We start from the raw sequence: 18,521 nt of genomic DNA on the forward strand, positions 1-18,521 counted from the left end.
AAGACGAGCAGAAAAACTACTGTAGACTCGCAGTCATTCCAGGGCGATGATTTGGCATCACTGAGCGCGCAAAAAAACAGCTTGACATAAATCTCCGCTTTCTAAAACGGCAAAGCCTGTCACAGCCCCGCTCTGACAAAAGCCACGCGGCGGAGGCAGCGCGACAGATGGCACTTCCCTTAGGGCACACGTAAACCGGGGGTGGGGGTGGGTGGGGGTGTCATCAAAAACATAGCGAGGCAGGCAGGAGGCACCTGAGAAAGAGAGGGCTCAAGGGTTTGGAAACACAAGAGCAAGCGCACCAAATTGTTTGTTGTTGAGGAAGAGAAAGTGAAAGGTTATTCCAGATATTTATGAAGTTCACAACTGAAACCATGACCTCTTCACTTGAAACGTTGTGAACTTGGTAAAGTGGTAAGCAACAGAAACTATTTTAAAAAACAGCCCTCAAGGATATCATCATTTTCTTTGTTGTCCGATACATTAAGAAACGTTTACAAGTAATTCAGAACGGGTTTAACTGAATTTAATCTTACGTAGCTGGTCTGCGGGCTGATAACTCTTCCAAGATTAAAACCCGTACTTAGTTAAAAATGGTGGCAAAATCTATTGTTGCATCTTCATTACATTTTATGAGATAAAAAGAATTCTCTGGTTTTGTGAGGTGTATGAGAAACGCTAAAATTTGAGTCCTCGTTACGGCTGGGAACATAACTGGATGCCTGCGGGTGTAAGGACTTGCTGTATTTGTCAGTCGATCTAAAGCTGAAGGAAGAAAGGAAATTGGTCCCTCTCACTGTCAGGGAAGTATCTGCATCGCTTTCTGTTTATTTCATTTTGCAAAGCAAACCAAAAGAACACCAGGAGGGAAAGTCCCAAACCTTAGCCTCAAAGTGACTGGAGCCTTCCACTAGATTTGGGGACAAGGGTTCGGAGCCTTTAGCCATGGTTAGGCTTTTCTTGTGCTCTACTCCGAATCTCACTTTCTAAGACTTTCTGAAGTTAAAGGCAGGTAACTATTTCCTCCTCCCTTTCCCTAAGAAAAAAATATTATGGCTGTTCACACAATCGTGGATCTCTCAAACTGAAAACGGGCATCTTTTGACGACAGCAACTGTTTAGCTGCTGTATCTTTGGTTTTTCTTCAGGGAAAGCCTGAGTTTTGGACTGAACATTTAACCCCACCCCTTTATGAAGCCTGAGCTCTGGTGCTGGATATTTAATGCCCTTCTAATGTATGGCAGCAAGAACTATTTTTAAGTCGCTGCATTTCTGTATTTGTCATCCATAATTGCCCCTCGTTTGATTAAAAATCACCCCCTTTATTTCTCATTAAGCTGTTTTTTTAAAACAAATTACTGTACTTGAAAGAATTTAATCCACGCCTTCCTCACTTTTGGGAGACATATTCATCACACTTGGATCTATTTCAGTAAGCATTTGTATAAAGTCTTAATAGTAAATAACTAAGAAGTGAAGAGAGACTGTTTAAGTTTCCGTGCCAGCATTCTGAGACAATTATTGATGTTCTTGCTTATTTACAGATATGTTTCCTCTTTTTAAGCATATCACTTAAAGCCACAGAATGTTCGTGTTTTCTTGAGCACTGAATCTGTTCTGCATTTCAGAGCTGAATTAACCTTAGGCTACCCCTTTCTTGCACTACTCTGCTTTTATTGCTGGATGTTTAAGATCAGGAACGTTGATTCGTAAAGCTGAGTATACAGATCGTTCAAAGAAAGTAAAACGTGAGCATTCCTTGTGTCATTTATCTCCCCAACTAGTAACTGTTGCTCAGCCATAAAGATACTCTGAAAATTGACCAGCAGAGATTCCCCATTTTACTTATTTGTTACGATGGCGGGAGTGTAATTTTTAAAAATTATAAACAAAAATCCAGAGGGCGAGCAAAATTTTGGACAATAGGAACTGTGTGTTTGTCCCTGTGCTTGCTTGTTTCCCCTGGAATTAACATATTGCAGGGGAAGGGGAGGATAGAAACATTTTGCAGTCTGCTCTGTTACGCTTTTGTTTGGGATTGAGAAAGCAAGGTGAAATGTGCTTTCATGGTAGTTTTATAAGCTGTCTGACTTACAGTTTTCTTTTGCCCTAACCCAGGTTTAAGCAGTTTGGGAAGTTCCCTTTGAAGATATTGGATAGGCTGCTACAGAACAGGGTGAAATTGTCCACTGTTCTGGTTGTAAAGGACTGGGAAATACTGCTTACTCTAGTCATCAACCCCTGCCTGCTACAGCTGTCCGCGTCTCCAGGTTTTGTAGTTGCTCTCTCATTATCTTCAGAACATTCCTTCCAACCTGCGTAGGCCCAGAAGTGGGTCAGTAAACTAGCCTGTGAGTTGAGGAGTGATGCACACAAATCTTTAGATGTTAACATTTTGCAGTGAATAATGGCATCTGCATCCTTGCCTTTGTAACTCAGCTCTGCATGTGTCAAGGATGTAGGAGTAAAAAGACGATACTAAATTTGAGGATAGGTTACAAATAAAATTGCTGATTTTAAAGTGCACTAATGGTCAGAATTATCTGTGTGCTAATGAGGTGCGGATGAAAACCATGCCGAGTGTATAAAAAACATATTCTTGGAGTGCTTTGTTGCTTTGTGGTACGAGTTGTTCTATATGGAATACTTTGGATTTTTCTAATGCCTCCTCTTCTCATTACTTGCCTGTAACTTTTAGGGCCATTTTATTTCTGGGTTTTATAAAGTAGGTTTTCGCTCTGAGATGATGCGGAACATATCAAATGCAAAATTACTACTGCGGTTGTCTAAGTTGGCTCACTTAAGTCCAAGTTTTCTTAAAACTTCAGTCAGGAGAAAAGCATACCGATGCCTATATAGGAAGTGTAATCTTGGTTTACTAAGAAATACAAAAAGAAAGTGAATCCGGTAGCCCCACGGAAGCCTAAAATCCTATGGCAAAAAAAATATCTGCACTATGCTGAAAAGACCAGGGGGAGGCTGAGTACTGTTGATGGAGTTCTTCTAAGCACTATAGCTATTCAAACTTTTAATTGCGATAGATAAATGCAAGTTATAAGCAAATTTGATTCCAGTTAAAGTTTAATGTAATTAAACACATGTCCCCAGGCATGAGAAACCTTTTTTTAATTTTTATTTTTATTTTCATTTTTATTTTTATTTTTATTTTTTAAAGTTTGACATGGAAAAATGTTTTTATATGGTGCAGATTTCCAAGGAAAGGCTAGCAGGTAATAACTATTCATATTTTTGACTCTATTTACAATAGTATAATACAGAAACACTGCTGTTAAACCTACAAAAACAATTCAGGAATCCAGTGTTTCAATAGCTGTTCTGCTGGGTTTTGTTCACTAAGAAATCAAATGAAAAGAAAACAATACTCTTTTTTTCCAGTGTTTTAACATCTTTTACAACCTACCTATTCTCAACATGCAAGCAGTAAAAAGTTACATCTCCAGGGCATTTATTTTAAACAGATCTATATATCATAAATCATATGTACTTGTTTGAAATGGTTTCTAAAAAGCAGGTCATTTTGATAAATGATTATAAATACTGTGAAATCATGGGTTTTGAGGACTTCTGATTGGTTTCTGAAACACATCATGAAGAAAAATGAGCTGCACACTTGTAGTCAAAAAGAACTGTGTAACTGATTCATCAATGTGTCTGTGCTTTTCAGCGTGGTTGTAAACGGAAGCAAGAAAAAATACATGATAAAGCATAGTTTTTCTGGAAAGAGTTAATTTGTTTGGTAAGCAGTATCAAAGCATCACTTACCATTAAAAAACCCCATCAACAACAACAAAACACCTCTGTAGATTTCAGAAATGAAACAAGTTCAAAATCCAGTGAATAATGATCATACTTCTAGGAGAAAACTTTTAAGGCTGATTGCTTAGCAAATGTTGGCTAACAGGCTGCTTGCTGGATTGTTTAATAGTTGCAAATTTGCAGTATGTTCACTTTTGCTCTCAGGAAACACAATCAGGAACTTTTCTAGGACTGCAAAATTTTTAAACACTATTTTACTAATACAGTTTCAGAATTCTTTGCCCATAGCCAAAGAGTAATTTTGTGTAGACAGAAATAAGTATGGCCTCTAATTATGTATTTCTGTCTGTTTATACATATAATTCAGTAGGATTTACACTCACACACACAAACCCCCCCAACCTGCCGTCCCAATCCAGACAAGAGCACAAATGTTTTTGTGAGAAGGTCTATTGACTCTAGTGTAACTATTGAAGTGCTCAAGGTTTTTTAAGCCATTAGAGTTTAATTGTATTACTCTGTTTTAAATCTTCAGCACAGAAATGTAATTGCATGTTATTCTGGTATTACTTTGTATTAAGCACTATCAGGGATCCCAGTCTTCAAAGCAGAGTCACCAAGGGGTCTGGATGACTATGAGGTGTTGTACTAGAACCAAATGTAGAAGGAGATATGGACACGTGGGGCTTAAAGATCCACATATTCTGGCAATATCTGGAGAAAACGTCACTAAAACTTTTCAAAAAATTATAGTTGTAGTTACATTTTAGGATTTTTAAAATGCTGTTGCATGGTAGGGAAAGAGAAATGCTTTATAATTCTTGCATATATTGATTGGTAAAATGTTAGGGTTGCCTGCTTATTTGAGCATTGCCAATTCAGCATTATATATATAAATTTAATTTTAATTTCATTGGTCTTAGCATCCTAGGATAAAATTTGTCCTAACATATCTAGAATAACTTCTCTAGTATTTTGCACAGTAAGTAACCAGATTCTGGATTTTTTTAATCAGACTTGTTGCCCGTTTTAGACTTGCTAATTATTTATTAAGTGCTTTTTAAGTGAGCCTGTTCATCTGCATATAGTTTGCCGTTTGGAAATACTCATTCTTTAGTGACATGATGACTTCATATGCTGTATCTCTGAAATCCCTAAGAGCAGGATTGAGCTCTGTGTCTTGAAATTCAAGGGAAGGTGACAACATTATCTTTGCTGCTGTCTGCTAATAATCTGGATTATTGCTTTCAGCAAATACAGTATTACACAGCAGCATGAATGTTTGCTGTAGCATGTTTCAGTAGCAAAATGTATTCTACCGAGCAGTTTTCCCAGTCTCTGGAAAGAAAAAGAAAGAAGTCTGGTTTCATTGCTAGAATGAGAAAAATTTAAATCCATCAGTAAAATGTAGTTATGGTGGGGTTGGGTTCAATCCTTATTTTTGCTATGTTATCCTGTGTCCTTGTTCTAATACACTTAAGAATGCAACTTGAAAGGCTGTGAAAGGAAAGTCATATTTTTTAAATATAAATACTTGCATATGTCGCTAATAAGGTTTCTAACTAAAATAGTGTGGGTTTAGAGAAGTTTGATAAACAGTGCTTGAGGCCACTTCATTACATCAGTGCACAGCTGGGCACTTAACCCAGCCTTATGATCTATCTCAAACTTGTGTCCTGTCCTTTTATATGTTTCCTCAACCCATACAATGGCTACAGCAGAGCTTTCCTTCCATTTGTAAAGTACTGTAAGTTTTTATTAAATGAAAAGCTTTGTGTGAATGTGTGTGCACGCGTGCTTTTCGTAGTAGGCTTTAAAGACTCACAGATCTGCATCACCATTTCTCAAGCACTGTTGGTGGCAGAGTAGGAGCGAGACAGTGTGCAGCCACCCCGCAGCAAAGAGCCTTCCTCCCACTTCTCAGCCAGGCAATCGCATCACCTTTACCAGCATGAGTTTGTGTGGCTGCATAGGTGTATGCAGCAAGAAGGCGTTTGACTTCTCGGGTGAGTGTCTGGGGTCTTTGATGGCTGGGTAACTGCTTTTCTGTTATATTTCATGAAAGTTTCAATTGAAAAATAGCCTGGTGTAATTGTGTTGGATGCACACAATCTAGGCTTAAGTGTTCGAATAAAAAAGGTTACTAAACTAAAGTTTATAAACACACATTCTAAGGGAAGTTTCACCTGGAAGATACTGATGACAAAGCTCCCACTGATTTTTTGTAGTACCAGATTTTAAGATGTCTGTTCTTAACTATGAATGTAGCTTAGCTTGTGAGAAGGAGATAGACCAGTTAGCCATGCTAGAGCTCGTGTTTTTTGTGCTACGCTGTCTTGCATGCTTCCAGCGGCAAACACAGCAAAAGAATGCTTGTTTGAAAAAACACTGCTGCCCTTGGTCTTAGTTTTCTAGCATTTGTTGTCCTTGTTATTTATGAATATGTATTACAAAGTCTGTGTCCTTTGATAAGTTTACCTAAACCATATCCATTTACAAAAATATTTTAATAGACAAAAATGTAAATCACACTGATGTTATTCCATATCTTCTAATTTTATATATTAATCTGTAATATTGCTAATGCAGAGTTACATTACTGTATCCTAGCATTCACTAAGTGATGCAGAGTGGGCAAAAAAATCATTAATATAATGGGATATAGTAGTAGACAGTTCATTGTCATACATGAAAAGTTTCTTTTGAAGTCTTCTACTAGTGTTATAAATAGACAACTTGGGCTCTTAAAATTCTGCTTGTTAACATCAATGATATTAAAGATGTAATATTCATTGTAAATTAGGGAGGATGCCCTTCATTTTGAGATCTTGGACCTACAGAAGACAGTAACATACCGCCTATTTGTAACAGGAGTTTATTTTCCATATGGAATGTTAATTTTACAAATAGTTTTGGCGGTAGGTTACTTGAGTGGAAGTTGTGCATATTACTAAATAGGCATGTGATTATACATCAAAAGAAAAATCAGAAGTCACATTTGGAAATTGGCTACTGAATATTTTGTTGTTTAATGATGAATGTAATCATTCAGTACCATGCAGTTTAAAATCACTGGAGCTTCTTGCTCGATACAAAGAAAAAAAGCAGTCTGAACCTTACTTTGAAAGTTACCTGTGATGAATAAACCTTGCAGTAGTGGGAAAAGGGGCCCTTAAAATACATAAACAGAAGAAAACAGACATAAAAACTTAATGGTCATTTGAAGGAAAGGTTATTTTGTATTTGAACCTAATTTTCCTTTTATCTTTCTTTTTAACTAATGAAACAAAATAATTGACAAAACAGCAGAAGAATCAAGTCTCAAAGGAATGAGTCACATCTTTCATTTATGATGGAAAGGCATAGTTCTACTAAACCAATAAAATCCAGTGGATTATGAAACCTAACTGGAAGCCAAGTGATCTTTCTTTCTTTCTTTTCTTTCTTTTCTTTCTTTTCTTTCTTTTCTTTCTTTTCTTTCTTTCTTTTCTTTCTTTTCTTTCTTTCTTTTCTTTCTTTTCTTTCTCTTTCTCTCTGTCTTTCTTGGTCTTCTTTTCTCTCCTTCTTTCTTTCTGTTCCTCTCTCTTTCTCTTTCTTGCTCTCTCTCCTTTCTTTTTATGACGCTGCCTCTTGAACTAGAGAAAAATTGGTTGATTTAACATTATTTTATAGCAAATAGGATATGAAAAACTAAAACTGAAACAGATTACTGCAGGCTTTTAAAAGCTTTCCTTCTGCATGCTCTCAGATCTCTAATAAGTTTTTTTTTTTTATTTTTAGCAAGTGAGCCTGAACAAATGCTGCCTTACATAAACTGCGTTAGATGCACTTCAGTAGCCTCTGACACCGTTGTGGGTTTTAATTCTTAGACTGTGGTCCCATGATGATGCCAGCATACGTTTAATTTTGTATGTTGGGAGATGAATGAATTCTTGGGTGTGCTTAAGTCAAAACTAACTATTGAGTGGAGCCACGACTTCACAGCAGAATTAGTCAGATAACTTTGATACAAATACACCTGAAGTTAAGTGTATGTTTACACATTGATGAACTGGGGGCATTAGTCACTTAAATTTACCAAGCGGAAAAAACTGTTTCCCACTTTGGTCGTTCTAAAAATAGATTCTAAAAAATCTGTTGGACATATGTGGACTGACAACATAACTCTGAAGAGAGTTGAATGAACCACGGGGTTTTCTACCTGCCAAGCAAAAAATGGCATGTTATAGAAGTACGCAGTGTACCCTGAATGTGCATGGGGGCTTCTTTGGAAGGGGATGTTTTTACAGGGTGAGTGAGTCTCCTCAGGCACACAGGTCTCAGTAGTTTTTCAAGCCTTTTATTTTCTTCCAGCTGGTGCAGAACACCAGAATGCTGCAGACCCCATCCTTACAGGGTATGTGGACAAGCAAAGCCTACTTGTTAAAATGTGCTTATTACCATAAAAAGAATGGTAGGAACAGTGACTAGATGCCTCCTAAATTCATGAAAATATCAGTTAGTTTAGTGAAGGAGAAAGAACTGAAGTCAGATCTCTTGATAAACTATACAAAAGCATATTTTGAAACGCTTTGGTACACTGAGCTGGTAAAAATGGTGTGAATGGAAGCCTGGGCAGCCATCAACTGCTCAAAGATGCATTGTAAAGCTTTGTGCTTAGAATTCCAGACAGTATTTTCTGCCAGAAGAAAACAGCAGTCTAAAGGGGGGGTAAGGCATCTTCACTCCTTTCAAACTGGTATTTTCTGAGCTAGACTTTAAAGCCTAGTAAAAGTCCACAACTCTTACTTGCCTTACAGATGGCTTAGGGAGAACTGAGAATCTTGCAAGTCCTCTGCACTTTGGAATTACTGATTTGATTGACTCAGAAGTGATGTAGCAGCATAAAGCTTTTTTTTTTTTTTTTTTTTTTTGCCTTTTTTTAAAATTCTTTTGATATTCTTTTTTTTTGGGAGTACCACAATAACCTCAAGCCTCAGCTGTATGCTAAGTCTTTGCGTTCCTGAGGAAATTAGGACAATACACACTAATGGTCTCACTCCTGGATCCCTCTCCCTCCCTCTTTTTTTACACAAGTCCATTTCTGAAGGAGTGTATGCCTGTATATCCTTTCAATTTCTATTTATCCTTGCAGAATGAACACTTTATTGCAAAACAAGAATACCACACTTTAATCAGATTTCCATTAGATGTTTACCTACAATATCTTAAGAACTACAGTGATCTGCTACATAGAACAGTACTTTTAGGTGATGTTAGTCTGATTGGTAGGCAATGCAAGATGAAACAGTTATCGATCAGTGGAGCAGTCAGATAAAAATAGGAGGCTTCATTAGCAGTTATCCATAAGGCATCTTGAATCTGCAGCACTATCTTTTGTATTATTACCACTTTAATTTACATGATTTTCTAATAGATTATATTATTGGACCAATAAAAAGAGTGACTATTTTGCCTGTATTACTTGTTTTTATGAAGCAATATATTAGTATTAAAAGTAGTGAATAGAACAACATAAATTATAAATAAAAAAATGATGTGAATACACAAGGAGAAAAAGCTGGAGACAAGGCTGCAAATATTTTGGATTGGTTTACATTATGAAGAAATAGGCTGCCAAACTTTCCTGTAGCTTTGGTTTAACTTTGCATTTTAATTTTTTTTCTCTGCTCATTCTGACCCCTTTGCTTTTTACACGTCAATACATTGCTACAACTTTACAAGTCAAACATCTTTATTGCTTTAATGTGAGAGTATGTACAGAAATCTAACAGTATTCAAACACTATAAAGCTATCTTTATGTCACTGGTTCCAAACTGAAGTTTAGGCATGCACAGTAGGTGCCAATTGAGTTTGCAGTCTGCTGGCATGAGAAGTATCAGAGATTTAATATTTTTGTATTTGCAAACATATCGGGAGAGCTTTGCCAGACATGACACCAAAACAAACACTGTTTTTTGGATACAGATTGTGTGTTTCAAGTACAGTAGCTGAATGTGTCCAGCCTTTTTGAAGTGTGTTTGGTGAAATATAACTTACAGAATGACCCAATCCTTCAAAGTTCTTGGGAAAGCTGTTTCTTTCCCTCCTGCAAAAGTCTTTGCCAGTCTGTACACTGATGCTCCCATCCTGTCAAAACTTAGGTTACAGTGTGTAATTCGCTTGAAATTAGCAGTATGATGTTGCAAAAGTTAAGCACAGGCGTGTCAGTTGCTAGTCAGTCATTGATTCCTTCAGCTTGATGGTGTGCGGCTACGAAGTGTTTGTTGTTCCACAACATATGGGTAGATACCATAAAAATATTATTTATGAAGACTCTGGCTTGCTTTGTGTTTTTCAAGCATGCTTCCACAACTAATCGATAGTCTTAATTCACACATACACGAACTAAAAGCTGCATCCATGTTAACCTTGAAACATATGGCTGACTTGATTATGTGGATAAATTGAAAGCTTGATGCTACCCATATAGTGGAGTCCGGCTACATGTTATTGCTGGTCTATTAATTAAAAGGACCTTGTTAATGTATCAGCAGAGTCTTACTAAAAAAGGCAGAGGTGAAATCCACACCGAGCTAGAAAAGCAGGAAGTACCGCTCTTATCTGAGGTATTCGCGTGACCCTACGTGGACCCTTACTAGATCAGAAGTTATTTGCTGGGGGTATGTGTTCCCTAAATACGTCTGGAAGAGTCCTTCTGCAAGTTTGGGAATGGAAGCAAGTCCAGGGGATGTGTAGCATGTTGCACAAGAAGCACAAAAATCTCACTAATCAGCCTTTGTACCTTCTCTGCCATGCCATTTAATGTCTCATGTATCTTGGCCCTGCATAAAGCCTAAGAGCTAGCTTTATGCAGTTAATTTCAAGTTTCTTCATAAAAGCAGACAGCATTTCCTTTCCTTCCAGGGCAGGAATGCACAGACATAGGAAAATAATGCTCACAAAAGAGACCTTGGGGAAGCACAAAGCATCTTTTTACAGGGCCAAAACAGCTTTGTCCTTGGTTTTGCCAGTACAAGGCCATGGGCTGCTGCTTGTTCTCCTCAGGGTGAGAGCTATGGTTTAGAAGGTCATATTTTGCCATGAGAGTTTGCATGTTGCTTTTATCAAATTTTCTCTCCAACATGTTTTCAGACTGTTTTGCAAATATTTGACTTTAAAACCACTTAGCAGACATCAAATCCTCTTTCCCTACCCTGGCCCTCTCTTGGCTCCTTTCTGAACCTTGCCAAAACCAAAACTGATTAAATGATCCTACCGTTCAATCAAACTCTTTTGAAATTCCCTTCCCAGAATCGTTCTGGTTCCAGCTTATCCTCTCAGAATTAAACTTATTACCCTGTAAGGCATTGCCAAACTGCTGCTCAGCCAGTGTTTTGGATCCGGTTTCTTATCTACCTCGGTGTTTAATCCGTGTTGTCTGAAGGGTGTTCTTTTTCCATTCACACTCTTCTCTGTCTTTGGTATGGCTCATGTACACGCAGGAAACATCCAGAAGCAATATTCTGTCATTATCCCAACGGCTTCAAACCATCAGCTGTTTACTGTGAACTTACTTTTGGTAACTGTCAGTCAGTTATGGCTTTTGTATGCATTTATGGTGTGTCAGAAAAGTGTGCAAGGCTGAGAGTAAACAGGAGAAAAGAAAAGAGAAAAAAAAAATGTTTCATGTGCTCTCGTCTTCTTGAGGTCTTAACTTCATAAGGGCGTGCACCACAGAGCAGATTCTGTACACAGCTATAGTGGAAATCCAGCACAACCCAGACATAACAGTGCTGATGGTTAATATTTAATACAAGTGATATACCCAGTGTTGAGCAGACCCTTGTGTAAAAAGGGAGTACTGGAAACTAACCCAAATTGGTGAAAAAAATACGAATCTAACATTCTTAAGAGGCACTCTTAATTCCAAGACTTTAGGTAATAATTACTCGTGCCAGAAGGAATGTGCTTCAAGGAAAGTAAAGTCTCATTTTGAAGGGGCCTGTAAACTCTTTAAATAGCATTGGCAATTTGTCCTTTCACTCTAGTTTTCTGTAAGAATTTTGAAAACAGTAAAATATTTGTTCGTGATTCCATATCATTGATATAATAGCCATGAACATACATTTGGTGTGTGTGCAAGTGTGTGTGTGTGCATGTGTGTATCAAATCTAAAATAAGGGCAGGTAGGGACCTGGATAGTCCACTTGATTTGACTGGACCAGCACTGGGTTATGCTGTGCTATGGCATTCCTGAACATATTTTAAAAACAGTTTGGAGAGGATGAGGGAGCTGCAGGCAGGGAGAGAAAAGAAAAGTACAGGAGCCTTGCTGATACATTCTGAGCACTTGGACTTGGCAATTTTGCAGTTATTTTCAAGTATCTAGAGTTTTTCAGCGTAGTATCAGCAAATAGAGTTCATGGTAAAATTACAGAAGATATTAAATCTGAACTCTGGAGACATAAATTCACATGAGGATCAGATCACAGGATTGGCTGCTTTCCGGCTAGTCTCCAGTGGGCTTTTTTCCATATCACAAAAATCACCATACAGTTTGGCACAACCTTCAGGCTCAGTGAAGAGGGTTCTGTTCCAGGACTGAAATAGCCAAAAGCACTAAATGCCAGAATTGAGGTGCATTTGCAGTGTAAGACGGAGACAGTTTTACAGCTTTTGTCTCAACTCTTCTTTCCCTTTGCTAGGAATAAATCTCTGGGTTTTGGTAAGAGTTCTATCAACTTTATAGAGGAAGGAGGGAGGAACCAGACACTAACCTTAGTACTTGTGACTTTATAACTAATGAAAACTTAGAAGTGTGTTGTGTTAGTAACTCACATTTCTGCAGCACACATTAGAATCTAATAGACAGTATTTGAGAAGATTTAAAAAATAGGTGAACAGATATATTCCTGGTCAAAATTAGAAAAAAAATTAAGAAAGTTACAAACTTCTGAAAGTGATGGAGTCCTGCTCCCTTCCCCCACCTCCCATCAGCAAGCTGATGTTTCCAGCAACTTCAAAAACAGAAGACTTCTCTAATCCTAAATGTACATAAGGAACAGATTAAAGTCCTGATTTGTGAAAAAATTTGAGCATATGCTTAAGAACCATTGACTTCAATGGGAGTTAAACATGTCCCCACACACGCTTCTTGAACTGGAGACTAATAAGGATATTAAAAAGGATCAAGAGGCTGCCCCCCTTCAGGAAATGCTGCAAAACTGTCATAGCTGAAAGCTTTTTTTGTCATAGTCATATCGACTTTCATCACTACCCTTCTCACTTCACTTCCAACCTTCACAAAGAGGAGAAAATCACTCTTCCCTTCTCTTCCCATCTCTTCTCCATGCTACTTTATGCCAGGCTAAGATTTCTCTGTCTTCAAAAAGGACAGGCACTACAGACTGCACTATCCAGTAGCCTTTATTTCCAGTGTAATGAATGTGGATGACGATCAGATGGCACAGTGGATGGTGATTGAACAACCCCCCTGAGCGAAATAATTATAAGAGAATTATTTACATTGCTATCTAGCTATGCAGACCTAGGAATGATTGGAAGAGCAGAAAACACAGGGCAACTTTAAAACAAACCAAAACACTTTACTAAAAAAGTCACACGTAATTTACCTGAATGAATCTTATCCTATTTACAGGGAAAAAAGATACCACCCACCAAACAGCAATCCATATTTATATTCTTTTATCAGATGAGTGACAGATGGAGTGAAGTAGTGATGACTAAAAGGCTTGAGTGTGGGTTGATTTCTTTCAGTTTGGTATGACAAAACAGGTTATGTATATGGTTTGTGAGTGTGGTACTCATTTATTAAATGCCCATTTGGACTTTAAAAAATGACATGCCTTCAGTAGCAGTCTCAGGGAACAGACTCCATGGTGTAATAAATCTCATTTGCAGGAATTTTGGCCTGATACTCTTAATATACTCCAAACTTTCTTTTTCTGAACCTTGTCTCAAGCTCTACTGCACTCCTAAGTAATTTATCCCTTCTCTTCGTCATCCAGCTTTAGAAGGCAATTATCATGCATACTTATACACAGGATTAGATAATTTGGGGATAAGTCTTTGTTCTTATCTTCAAATCATTTCATTCCAAATTTCTTTATTTTATTTCCTTAATGAAAACTCTTTCTACAGCTGAAGATCAAAGGTAACTTTGACATAATGGCTGTTTAGGATAGTATCACTTTTAGAAAATAATTTATGCAAGAATCATAAAGCAGTAGAAACATAAACCTGAACAGAGTTTGGAAAAGAAGAACTAATGAGAAGAAAGGTCATTAGGTATAGGAAAAGCTGAAAATGGACTGTATGTTTCTTTCTGTCTCCCATATTTTATTAAATTAGCTCATGTAAATTAGTAAAGATGTTTCCTGCTAACTCTGTTTATGTGCTTCTTGAAGCAGTTTTCTTTCATTCAAGTCAGAAAAACCCACAGATTTCCATCCGTGGTTTTATGTTTTTACTAGTCGCTTTTTCCTTTGCTGCTATGTGTGTTGTAAAACTAAAATGAGATATCCAGTTATTTTTTTACTTTTGTCCAGTGGTGTCTACTTATCCATGAACCTGCTTGAAAGTGTTGAATGTTTCAGTATTCATTGCGATAAGCCTGCAAAATTTCTGTGTTCTTAAGTAGAGACTTTCTTAAAATGTTTGAATTGGCACATTTCTGCAGAATGGGTTTTCCCATAGTGGGAAGAGGACTGGGAATGGACCTTTACTCTCCCAGGGGCACTACCACCTGGTTATATTTGCCTGTCTGTCTCAGTAGATACCCTCTAACATTTAAATACAAAGACTTATGACTACTTAGCACAGCTTTCAACCATCTTAGGATGTATCAGAGTCCAGATGCAATGATGTATCCTGGAGTCTTGCAGAGCATTGCAGCTCCTGTATCAGGTTCCGCACCACTGTAGGATGGACATCATTGTCCTGAGCAGCAGGAATTATGTAGCCTTAAAGCTTCCCTTAGCATGGTGTGGTACGGCACGCATCGGCATATGTTCTACTTCCACATCATGATGTGATCTCCCTTCTGTTTTCTTATATAATTTACTTGGTAATTTTCTGACTGTTTCTGCTACTGTGTTTTGTTTTATGCTGATTTTCAGTCTGCTCTGTCTTCAAATCTGTAAGTTCATCTGTGATCACTTTTTGATAGCCAAGTAAGATGGATTCATATTTTTTAAAATGTATTAAACCAAAAAATCTTGTTCCAAAAGATATTGTTTTGAAAGATATATTTTTACAATGACTTTATACAAACTTCATGTCTGCTAGTAATAAAAAAGAAAATATTGCAAATAGTCCCTAACTGGGCAGTTTGCTAAGTTAGTGTTTTATTCATCTTATTATACTAAGGAATTTAAAAGCTAGAAAAGCTGGCATTAAACTGAAAGGGCAATGGAAAGTTGGTAGCCTAAACATTTGTTTTGATTCATATGGAAGGAAAGAATTTGGACCAGATGCTTGAAAGAGCTCAGAACCCAGCAGCCCCCATTGTTCTTCATTTAGGTGCCTAAATGGTAACAGTTGGGTGTGCAGCTTTCTTGAAAGCCGATCCTTTTGTGTTGAGGCAGCTTTTAGGCTTTAGCCTATCTCTTCCTGGCTGTAGAACTTTAACTGTAAACATTTTATTCCAGAATTGTCCCTCATCTATATCCTTCAAGCATTTGCTTATAGTTAAGAGATCTATTGTTAATATTGCAGGGCTGCAACCCCTTCAGCGTGTCCTGAGTTTTACAAATACGTCCCTCATGTTGCTTTTTTACTGGGGACTTCTCTGCATCTAATGCTTCGGTAATACATTTTCAAGGAGTTCAACCAGTGTACAGACTCTTAAAATGCAGTATATTCATATACTTTTGTTTGCTTTAGGCTGGAAATCATGTAAAATGTAACATATTTTAAAGAAACCAGGGCTGTGCGCTTTCTCCTAAAGTAAGCTCCCAGTCCTTGAAAATGTCTTGAATGAGGCTAGTGAATAGGACACTTGCAAATCATTGTGCTTGTACTTTAAACTTGCTAATATACAGATCATCATAATATAAGTAATTGCAGGATTGGGTTAAATCAAGATCAAACAAGGCATCTAGTGTGTCTTCTTATAGTTAAAAGAAGGATAGGAAAGATTAGCTCTTGATTTTACCTAAGTTCTGTAATACACACCACATACACTCTCACACACAAATACAAACACAGTAAAAATACCATTTCAACTTCTATTGTGCTGTGGGCTGTATAAAATGTTGCATTTGATTCAAAAGCACCTTTGGACTTCATTCTTGGATTGCGAGTTCTTAAAATTTAGATAAAATTGCTAAAAGGAGGGGACTATTAGTAGGCTTAAAAGACTTAAGACCAAATTTTAATAGATAAGCCACCATGACACCCTGCATCCCAAAAGTAGAGAAGATGGGTGGCTTTGAAATCCAGGAGAAAAAAGTTGAGTTTCCAGCTCTGCCATAGACTTCTGTCTGCTAGAACATTGCCCAGAGCCACCCAAACAGTCTCTGGGGCTGGAAGTTAGCATATGTGGGTCAGCATCATGGTTTTGCCAGGCAAACTGCCCCTGCTGGGAAGCAAGTATACTATTTTGGGCAAAACACCCTGACTGTACTCCCTATAGGAGTCCCTGTGTAGGCCCACTACTTTCATTTCCTTCAGAGTAATTTCAATAATCTTTACACAGTGCTGTAGTTATTCCATACTTCAGATCTTAGGTCTGTAAAATGGGCAAAACTAGCTTACAGTTCCTTATGTATAAACAGAGCTAAACCATTCAGGATGTCACACCAAACTTCAAAATGCAGCGATGATTCTAGTTACTAAATGCTGGGTGAATTACCCATCAACGTATTTTTGAGCAGGTATGTGGCACCAAAGAATAAATAACACTTTTTATTTTATCGTCTTAAATGGAGGCTTTTTTATCATTTTGATGATTTTTTTGAGCCAATTATTGGCAGATGTGCTTTAGCCAGCCATATGTATAGAGGTGATGTACAGATATATTTCTCTGCCTCAAATATTCCAGCTTCTTTCCAAATGGTGTGTTTATTTGGCTGATGCACGACCTCAGCCAGACATTTTTCTGAAATTGAATCCAGATCAAATGGAATGCCCTGCTGACTGGCTCGATCTCAGTGCTTGCCTTGATCAATGTTCCTCACCCTTACAGAAAATGGGCAGTTGTCAGGTTAGCTGCAATTTTCAACACAGGTTGCTATATGTTATCCATAAATCTCTTTTACCTTCTTTGATAGATGCAGTTATCACATCCAGTTAGCATTTGAAGACTGTAGCAACATAAATTTGATAGTGTCTTGCTCTAGAATGTTTTTATTTATTTATTTTTCACACTGAGACCACACAGTTCTCTGAGTAAACCTTCACATGTTGCAAACCTATCAACTTCTGAAAACCCTGTGCCTTTTCCTCTGGTTGGACTGAGTTTGATCAGCCATATTGCACAATTTATATTGGGTCTCACTAAAGTTTCATATCGATTTTCATGTTTTATTGCTCTGATGTAAAATTCTCCTCCACCAGGAGCTGTTGTGAATTGCCATATTGTGAATTGTCTCTCCAGAACTAAGAAATTCTCTTCTGTCCTGAGATGTAATTGGAAGAGATTGGACACCCAGTTGTTTCTTGCCTGTCCCTGACTGACTCATTGCCAGGAGATACGCAACAGTCTGGCTCCTTCTGCTGTGTTTTCCAGTCTAAATGTAGGCTGTCGATATACCTGGATATTTTTCAGTACAGTGGTTATTACATTTCTCTACAGAGCTCTCGGAAATTGTGTGAAGGGTGCTATATAAATGTACAGATTAAAGTGGAGTGGATTAAATAGGACTGGATTTCTGGAATGCATATCACCCTTTACTCTGAGTTCTCATAGTGTGGTTAGAGCCAGCCTGTACTGCATGAACATTTTTTTGTGATGTCCATTTAACCAATAAATCTGTCATCACTGACTGGTCTCCATTTCCTCTGAAATAAACAAATCACTATTAGGTTCTTTGAAGCAGCAGACTGCCAGGAAACACAAAACTCACTTCTGCTTCATCCACGGAGATAAAGTAGTTAGTAAGTGGAAATGAGCTGCAACTGAAGGAGCCTCAGTGTTCTCACACCTGCTAGAAAGTACAGTAGATTTCCACACAGCAGGAATTCAAACAAACCTCAGATCACTGTGTGCAGTGAAAGTGAGCTTGCCTAGCCAAGAAATGAATTGCAGGCCCTTGGAAACTACTTAAAGAAAGCCAGTTTCACAGGGACAGAGGAAATTTGAAAGAGTCCAGGAAGCTCTTCTAGGTCTGTGGTGTCCGTTGTGTCCGCTGTTGTTTGCCTGGTGCCATATTTCTGACCTCCACACTTCTCTGGCTGCCTTTTTGAGCTAGAGGTCCTCTGCTCGCTGCACTTGGTGTTGCACTCCGCAGGGCACCTCCCTCTGCCTTGGCTGCCTTTAGCGCCCAGTGTTTTCACGTGTAAGTTTGCATCTGCTTTTTCTTTACTCTTGAGCTGGGATTTATTTCACTGTAGTCTCAGTTTCCCAGCAATCTGTGGCTTAACTTTCATCCTTTACCTCTTTTCAATGTGAAAAATTAGTCTTGAAAAGCTAGTAAAGTCCTTAATTCATTCTGGTTGTTCTCTGCTGTACTGCTTCCACTGCTGAAATAGGTTGTGGAAATGAAGCTTCTGACAGGCGCGTGTAGCTGTTGTGAAGGGG

At 37.9% G+C, this 18,521-nt stretch overlaps 1 protein-coding gene across 1 annotated transcript in view; it reads left to right on the forward strand.

Annotated features, from left to right (window-relative positions):
* Positions 1-18,521, forward strand: part of MEOX2 (mesenchyme homeobox 2) — a 55,140-nt gene that overhangs the window by 1,545 nt on the left and 35,074 nt on the right. The window lies entirely within an intron of this gene.

The sequence above is a fragment of the Falco naumanni genome, chromosome 4 (assembly GCF_017639655.2).
Source record: "Falco naumanni isolate bFalNau1 chromosome 4, bFalNau1.pat, whole genome shotgun sequence".
Lineage (NCBI taxonomy): Eukaryota > Metazoa > Chordata > Aves > Falconiformes > Falconidae > Falco > Falco naumanni.